At 40.7% G+C, this 9,510-nt stretch overlaps 1 pseudogene; it reads left to right on the top strand.

Moving 5' to 3' along the window:
* The first annotated feature begins 3,344 nt into the window (after positions 1-3,344).
* Positions 3,345-4,190, top strand: LOC149252847 (E3 ubiquitin-protein ligase SINAT2 pseudogene; annotated as a pseudogene).
* Positions 4,191-9,510: the final 5,320 nt, after the last annotated feature.

The raw sequence follows: 9,510 nt of genomic DNA, 5'->3' as shown, positions 1-9,510 counted from the left end.
TGTGGCATGGAACTGCAGACGACATCCACCCAAATCAAGCATCAGCAACCACAAGAGAAGGTAGGGCCACAAAAGAGAACCAAGGTGTCAAATACAACCTTCGACCCAGTCACCCTCACTGAGGGGGATTTGCATGATATTAGAGAAACAGTGAGGGATGTCACTGTAGTGGCCTTCCAACAGTTTAGAGAGCAGCAAAAACTGGTATTAGGGGCTCTTCAGACAGAGTTGCAAGAGTTACAAGCTCACACTCCATAGGTTGGCATAGTGTCCACCAGCCTCGCAATTGGCACTTCAGCTGTTGCAGAGATGTTGCCCACAAAGGTGACCAACATAATAGTGCTACCATATGGGGCACTTACTACAAAAAATGAGGCCGACAGGCCCACGGTCAGCAGCCTGAAAGGGGTGGGATTGAACATGGCCACACTCCCTCAAGAGATGCTCCAACTCTTGTAGGATGAGTCGTGCTCTGTAGGTGATGAGCGAGCAGTGCATTAACATCAAGCAGTTGTTCCTGAAACGCAACGAGGTAGTGGAACAAAATAAGCAGATCATGCAGGTTATGGAGGAAGCCTGCCGAATGGTCCTAGAGTTGGACATTCAGGAAGAAGAACCGGTTGAGGTGTGTGTCCAAAAATTGGCTAGATGGGTGTGCGATGCTTGAATACAGATGGCCAGGATTCAGCTAGAGCTGAACTTGCAAATCGCATAATTGCAGTTAAGGGCTTAGCCTTCAACCTCGCCAGAAGTTAGGGAGTAGTGTGCCACTGCTGTTGCAACAACAATAGCAGTGGCTGACAGTGTAGTATCAAATTGCACATGACTTTTTGAACAGTCACTCAAGGTCCTAACTACCGTGCAGGAGGACCTGAATGTAGAGCGCCTGTAGAGAGAGGTGCGTGAGCTACAAAAAATGTATGACGAGGTCCAAGGGACCATGTAAATAGTCTCCCTTATGCAAAGGCTAACATGGAGGTAGGAGGCAAAGGTGCTTAATGAATAGGTGATTGTTTCTTTGCAAAAAATAAGCGGTCCTAAAAGCGCGCCTATAGCCATGGATAGACAAGGAATATATAGTCACAACTTTCACTCAAGGAAAGCTCATGACACTATAGGAAACTCCGCAGAAGATTAAGGGCAGCAGTTTAGTAGTAGTCACTGAGCAAAGAGTGGAAGAAGTCTAGCAGGCAGTCGCTCAATGTGCTACCGAGATTGCGGTCATCCAAACAGAGCTGGGAGGTCTTCACGCTAATGTCTCTATGCCTACAAATTGACTTTAAGGCGAGTCACGATGTTTGTGTTGGGGGCCTGTTGGGTGTGGGATCCCCCAAGGGTAGTTTTGGGGCCAAAAGCCCATATGTTAGTTATATTTTTTAATCCAAGTGTAAAGACTACCCATATTTTGGTTGCGGACCACGTAGGTGTTAAAGAGTCATAGGTTTTTCTACCCTTATTTTGGAAATGCAATGTCCGCTGTAAAAGGCCTACCTATGGTCCACAGACATGGGATTGTATAAATAGAGCTAAGCTCTACGTAGTTTGACAGTAATCAAGAGGAAGAAAGTCATAGCTTTAGAGATAGAAGTCTAAGTTGGGGTCATAGCGTAGGTAGAGGCTCTATAGCTGAGTGCGTAGAGGCCTAGGGTAGGAGTCCGCATTTGAGTGTGTGGACCCCTGCAACTGAGTGCGTAGGGTGGGTCAAGTCTATAAACCGTTCATAATTATCAATAAAGTAAAGTATTCTATAATTTCTGCGTCTTTATTTCCTATTTATGCATCTTGTTATGTTAGGTATGAATTTCACTAATAATGCTTATATGATTCACGAATGTATGTAAATGCTTTAGTTAAGTAAACACAAGTAAGAACATCTGTTCACGCGAAGCTAACTAAGATCGGTTAATAAGATAAGTAAGGCACTTAGCCTAGTTTGGGGGATATCGTAGTTCGCTGCCCTAGTAGCGCGAAAGTCCCTGAGCCACAAGTTACAGCTACGCAAAAGCCAATTGTACCCTTTCGTGAAGCTACTTAAGGGTGGAATAGAGGGCTAAACCACCTATGCGAAGGTAGTTCTTGCTAGAATAAATTGACATCACAATCATCTCAAGGGTGCATAAACTTGGTTCCAGCATCTCCCCATACTGCTTCGGATGAGACTTCAGTCCGCGCTCCGTGGGTTGATGCCAAGAGGGCTAGTAGTGTAGGGATTTGTTTGCCTAACCAATGACAAACCTGGGTGAGGCCCCCTCAAGCCATGAATCTTGCTACCCAAGAGCAAGGAATTACACATTTTGAGGATATATTCAAGCTATTAGGTGATGATAGCATGCAATCTTTCCAAAGGAGATGGAATACTTTTCCATACAGTTTGAAAATCAAAGAGTACCATTCTCCTCAAAGAATGAGAGAAGAACTCAACAAGACACCCATGTACGAACAGACCATCTGAACGATCAATGTCAATTGGATCGGCTTGAGGCTCATTCCACCATTGTTGTTGGGGATGTTAGAAGGAAGGAAGACAAAGAAAGAAAGCAGTGGGAGGAGATAGAAGGGAAGGCAAGATTCTATGGACAAGAAAAGGAAACCACAACAAAAGCATGGAATATTAGGGAGGTCACTAGAGCTATGAAAGACGTGGATATTGATTGAGTTGCTCAGAGAATGAGCAACACTTTCAATGGGGGGGGGGATGAGCCTCATCATTGGGTAACTATATGGACATTAATTCACATCCTAGCTTAGTCAAACCAACTCTTCTCACAATTTATTACATGTTTTGATTATATTTTGTTTAATGAGATGAGTCAATGTGAGATATTATGCCTAATTGACTAATGTACATTGAATGCAGGTTTGTGAGAGAAAATAAAGGAATTTTGGAAGATTAAAGGCTGAAACTTGAATGGGACAAGGGAGAGAGATTGTAGGAGGTAAATCCTCCTCATTTTCTCCTCCCTCATTTGAATATTCCTCCATCAATCACACCAGCTCAGAGTACAAGCCAAAAAGTCATGGAGATCAAAAGGCAACCGAGCAAGTGATAGTCAAAGAGTTAGTTCATCTCAAGTTTAGAAGTCGAGCCTCCCTATATTTAACGAAGTTGTTATCACTGAAAATTCTGTTGCTAAAAAATTTTTAGCCTAGCTTAAAGACAGGGTGTTTTCGCAGCGCATGAATTCTTTTTAGCAGTTTCGCAGCGCTACCTGTTTAGGTGATTTCGTAGCATGCTACGAAATTGGGGATTTGTTCGAGTTTTCAGTGGAGGCCCAAATCCTATCATGCCTATTGTACACGGGCTACAACTGCTGTGGATGAGGTTGATCTGCTTAAAAGGTCTAATGTCAGATCTTTCAGATAAGATTGAAGATATCAAGGCTTACAAGGTTGTTCGTGTATTAGTTCTTCCATGTGATTGTATCTGCCAGAGGCAAAGCAACGGATATGTAAGCAGATTTTATTCTTGTATGTTATACCCCATGCCATCCTCAACTAATTCAGAACTCCGAGCCTCTGTCCTGCCATATACATTTCCCGAAAGTGGCTCTGAACAAAACAATTCAATGGGTCCAAATGAATGTCACTTTGATTCTTCTTGTTACTATGTCCCTTACTGACCTGAGCATTCTGTTTCATCTTCTCATGTAAAAACTTATGCAAGTTGAGGGTGCATAACCGTTGCTCCACTAGCAGACATGAACTGGGGAATATAAGATGTTTGGCTCTTGAAAAGGTTGCAGAATCTCTGGAACTTCCTTGCAGACATCAAAAGCTTGGTTGTCACGACATATTCCCATATTATAGCAAGCTCAAGCATGAACAACAATGCATGTTCAGGCCTTACAGTTGCCCTTACGCAGAATTCTGAATGCTCAGTTACTGGGGACATTCCAGCGCTTGTGACTCACTTGAGAAATGATCACAAGGTGGACATGCACAATGGCTGCACCTTCAATCATCGATATGTAAAACCTAATCCTCAGGAGGTGGAAAATGCAACATGGATGCTGACGGTATTCAACTGTTTTGGTCAACAATTCTGTCTTCACTTTGTAACATTCCAGCTTAGAATAGCCCCTGTGTATATGGCCTTTTTGCGCTTTATGGGTGATGATAATGAAGAAAAAATTTGGCGTGCGGGCAAATGGACACTTTCTGAACATGGACGTTCAGATTCTGGGCAATAGACAACAGGCATATCGACACAAGATATCTCAACTTTCTCTTTTCATAAAGGTCTTGAAGTCAGACGTATATGGCGCCTTTTAATGTTTCCTGTAGTATCCTTGAACACTTGCGGTAGTTACACTTGGTGCAAATGGTCGAATGGTGGAGTTATAACTTCGACAGCATCAAAACATTAAGAGAACACGTGGTAACATGCAATCTTATGTAATGAAAGCTAATGATGGATATAGCTGACATCTGGAACGTGTGAATAGCTATTTGGATGCGCCTAGCCGTCCTTATGGTGGAGTTTCTTGTTCAAAACATCCATATGCTGTTCTGGATGATGTTCCTAGATATACAGAGCTAGATTTAAAGCACTCCAGAGCACGCCAAAAAATGAAACACGCGGTGATCTGAGTTAGAAATACAATGCAATTATTGCAGTTGTCTCGGATAGTTATCTGCGGATGTGGTATTCAAAGCCGCAGCACCTCTTCGCACCAGTCCATAATATTGTAACGAGGATCACGGGAACCTAATTGAAGTTCAGTAATGGCGACAGTTCTGTTAAGCCGTCTAGCATTCTGTACATGCGTATGTTCAGCAATAAAAGCCCGAAATCCATCGATGCAAGCAGGCAAATGTTGGAAAAGACGGATATCATGGTGGTTCATTTGGGCCACAAAATCATCAGGCAGTGAAGGTATCTGCACATAGTGACAAAGGTTCACTGATTGATGAAAATAACAAATTGGCAGGGAAGCATAACAAAGGAGTGGTAGAGACTATGGTCCCTGAAAACATGTTAAGCAATGGGATTAATCCAGAAAGGCAGAGATTGCAGCGCTTTGATTTGCACAGTCAGCCTAGGAATATTGCAGATGATTTCATCCAGGAAACAGAGTTTGAGAGGTTTCCTCCACTAGGGCAGAAGTCACGAGGGAACAGAAGTAGACAGAAGGGCATTTCACAAATGACAGACACCTTATCTTAATTCCAGAAACTGATGCATTCTGTAAAGTAGCGCAAGGGATAGCTCTTGTAAAGGATTCTATAGCAGTATCGAATGAAACTTCTAAAGAAAATCACTGGGGATATAAGGAAGCGTTTGCTTCTCATAAGCATGCTTTGGGGCATGACAAACATGAGATTGAAGTTTCTAATGGCGCTGAGGTTCTAAAAGATGGCATTGTTTCTGACTCACCTTGTAACACTACCGATAGTGAACCAGATGATTGATGCATCTTTCCCAGTTGAAGGATTTCGCAGTGTTAATGCGACTATGGCTGTCAATGATAATTTCTGCCATAATGATGAACCTGGTTTAAAAGATGAAAGCCTGGGCATGGTTGAAGAACCCATGGCAATTGATGAGAGTGTTTCTAAGGTTGATGCCCCAGTAACTGGTAATGAGAGTGCCTACAAGGCTGAGTTCATTGAGGCTGTTGAAGAGAGGAAAGTCAATATTGGGTTTCCAGTGACAGTTGATGAGAGCGCTTGCAATGTGAAAGACACTGTAGCAGTTACTCAGGGTGTGTGTATGGTTGATTGTCATGTGGCTGTTGAACAGAGTGTCTGCAAGCTGGATGCTCTTGCAGCTGTTGATGCATGCACCAACATTGGGAAGTTTAAAGGTCAGGAGGAGGTATTGGATGAATGTTCTGTAGAGATGGTCTCAGAAGTCGCCAGTGATGATGTTTATGAAGAAGATGATGAACCTGTTTATGAAGATGGAAAATGCAGAGATCAAAATCCTTGTTATTGGGATGAAGATATAGTAGAAGAACTGGAATGCCCTCTATTCCTCGTGATAAACTTGAAGTGAAATTATTAAGCTCTGTTAGCCCTTCAAGAGTTTTCTCCTTGCTCGAACATATAAAAAAAAAACTTGAAATGTGGCAGTGGGCATTAAACCCTGAACTGGATGAGGCATTACAATTTCTTCAATCATTGAGATCTGTGTTGTATGCCTTCAACAAAGATATTGCCAAGGCAGAGGATATTATTGCTGAGATGTTTTGTTTGACTATAGAGAGCAGATTACATTATTATCTGGCGTTTGTTTCCGACACTTTGGTGGTCTGTGCAAGTCTTATTTCAAAGCTGTGTTTTGTGCTTGCACAGCAGTTTCGTAGCGCGCTACGAAACTGCTGTAGCTGCATGTTGACAAATCAGCGAATTTTTCTGAAAGGTATTGTCTTCACACGTGGAAGAATGGCCAGCACATCGAAGACGTGGCAGCCTGTTCTGTTTTGTGTAATTAAAGGTTAAAAGCATACTCCTTTGGATTCGAATATGTAGAGGCAAACCAAGGACCGACAAACAGGAACAGTTTCCTATATTTCAGGGTGATGGAAAACATGTTATTTTAAAGGCCAACAAGCAACTGCAGACACCTGTCACAGCCAAACTAAAGGAAGCCATTTGTCAGAGGATGAGCCTGTTCTCTCCTTTTTCTCGTAGGAGCACCATCTTGGTTGTAATAAATGCTATTTCCAGCATGATGTAGAGTTAGAGTTTTAATTGTCTTAGGATTCCAGCGTTAATTGTTTAGGATTGTAGTGCTGTCAGTTAGTAGTAAGTGACTTTATTAGTTAGTTTAAAAGGTGTATAGGTGGCATTAGGAAAGGACTTCGAATTCCCCTCAGAGGAATCGGAGTCAAGTAGGAGAACTTTATAAATAGCTGAAAGAGAAATAAACAAAGGGTTGGAGATTTTATAAAAAAACAGAGTTTTTATCAGCTTGTGTAAGAAGACTTTGACAGTAATACAAGAGTTACTTTTTCTTCCCAAGATTCATTATATGTTTATGGCTCAGAACATGTGTGGTTTTGTCATTATCTTTTATGTATTTTACAGCTCACTAAATATGCAATCACTCTGAATTCACCTAGTGCTCAGACTTCCTGTGCTTATTTATGAGTTGAGTTTTTGGAGAGATGTTTTGAGTGTTAAACGTTATATGCCTTGGCTTCTATGATTAAGTGATCAATAGTTTACTGCAGAAGTGTATGACTCCATGAGCCCAATGGAAGAAGTGTTGTTTTATATTTCCAACCAGCTTTATTTTCATAAAAGTGTGAAGAGTTAGCCATCTGTTGTTGTGATTGATTCTTATCAAAAGTCTGTGAGAGAGCCCTCTCTGACTAAGGAGGCTAATCCTTAGTCTAAAGTCTGGTTGAAAGAGTTACATAAAATCTTGCTTGGTTGCAGCCCTTAGTACTGATTTTGTGATAACAGAAGTCATTGTAGACTTCATTTGTATAAATAAAGAGGCCTAGATCCTCATTAGGATTCAAATTTTTGTTGTAAAACCGCTAGTTATTTTTGAGCTCCAGACTTGTGGAAGACATTACTATTTAATTTTTTGTTTTGATAATGAGAATGAGCTTCTTCTCGATCCAGTGCTGAGTTAAATCAGAGGGTTGAAGCTCTTGGGTTAGGACCAAACCCTAGCAGCAACGACTCCTCTTCTTGTATCTGTATGCTTAGGTTAATTTCATTGATTCATGGTTAAATTGTCCTTAGAAGTATTTCATTGCAAGTAGTGTAGATTTGATTAGTTTGTTTATTAGTTTTATTCCATTTGTTCTTTACTTCAGTAGAAGGTTAGAAGGGAAAAAATGAGCATAAAAAATCTGTCAGTAGGTTTCTTTGCTTCACCTCTTCCTTCAGGGATCATGATTTGAGGAAAGGACCCCTATGCAGCCCCAAAAAGATAGAATTTTACTTTCTCATAGAATTTTGAGTTTAATGTACTTGAACCAGCATTTGATTAGTTTGTAAGTGGGATTTAATTACTAGTTCCTCAATCTTCAGTCTTAAAATAGCTATGATCAATGATGTCATCTTATTTTGCAAATTTTCTCATACATGAAGTAGATAGCTAGTTCATTAAACTCTATTTTTCTAGCTTAATGAAAATCTTCTTATTTACATGATTTTTGGGCAAATATCAAGGTCTGATGTAGAATAGGTGTTTCAAATTCCTTCCATATTCATCCATCCATAATCATTCCTCACTTTCACTAAGACCCTCACTATTTTCATCATTTTCCATGGAAACTCGTCCAAGCATGTTGAGAAAGTCCAACCATTTCCCAACCTTAGTTTTGAGTTCTGAGTGATCCTAGGAATTTTCTCACTCCATTCCACCTAGAAACCACCTTTTGTAAGCCTTTCCATCATCTTCAACACCCATCATTTTTCTCTCGGCTGTATCCTGTAGAAATAAAGGGAATCCTATAGGTTTTAGGACATCCTGTACATTTTACTGTAGTGGCCTGTTTTGAGGCTGAATTGAGGGAAAACCTATAGGAAGCCACATAAGGTCACCTAAGGTTCTCCCAAACATTCCAAAAATCCACCATCATCCCTAAGCCACCTTCCACATCACCAAAACTGACTAACTTCACACTTGTTTTTCCATAAAAAGAACAAAAAGAAAAAAAATATTTATTTCAGTCATTTACATGCATAGTAGTAATGTCTGATATTTTGAACTTCCGTGCTTAGGACAATAGAATTTCATACATGTTAGCTTGGAATTCTTGTAAAGCATAGTTTCTCAGTAGTTAGTTAGGAAATGGTGTGGTTTTAGCATTGAATTTAATTCTTTTTCCTTATTACATTAGACCAACTTTCTCATAGAGTAGATTTCTCTTTCCCTCATTAGTAATCAAGCTTCTCCTGAATCCATAGAAGTTTGGTTGAAAATCCCTAGTGGTCTCTCACCAGCTAAACAGTGAAAAAAGGCAGAACCATCACTTTTACTTGTGTATACATCACTGTCACCTCCAAGTTTGTACGAACCTCAGTTGATAAAGTAAAGTTGGAAGCCCCAGGAGTTGCAACATTCTTGCTGCAATACTGGTGCTCATCAGTAATGGAAAGGATAACTCGCATATTTTGCAGCTACTAGGATGGGTTACTCTACAAACTAGATAAGCTATGTGTTCCTAAAGGTGAGTGCTTGGATCTGATTAGAGAGGCTTACACCTCCAAGGTTGTAGGGCACTTTCGTGTAGGGAAGACGTTGCTAAATTGAAAAGGTATGTGTATTGGCCCAAGCTGCAAGATCAGGTAGCTAGGTTAATAAGAGGATGAATGCTTTGTTGTACTATCATGCCAAGAGATAGGAAATAGGGTCTATATCATCCCTTACCTGTACCTACTCATCCTTGGGAAGGAATTTCCATGGACGTTGTGGGAGGTTTATTGACAACTAGTAAGGGACATGACTACCTGTTCATGGTAGTTGACAAGTTTAGCAATATGTGTGTTTCGATGCCCTATAAAAAGACCATCAGTGTAAAATAAGCAGCAACATTGTTCTTT

Source organism: Pinus tabuliformis, chromosome 7 (genome assembly GCF_031772625.1).
Source record: "Pinus tabuliformis cultivar Carrire ecotype Pingquan chromosome 7, CPIR1, whole genome shotgun sequence".
NCBI classification, from domain to species: domain Eukaryota; kingdom Viridiplantae; phylum Streptophyta; class Pinopsida; order Pinales; family Pinaceae; genus Pinus; species Pinus tabuliformis.
This window is presented reverse-complemented; position numbering and strand designations above follow the sequence as displayed.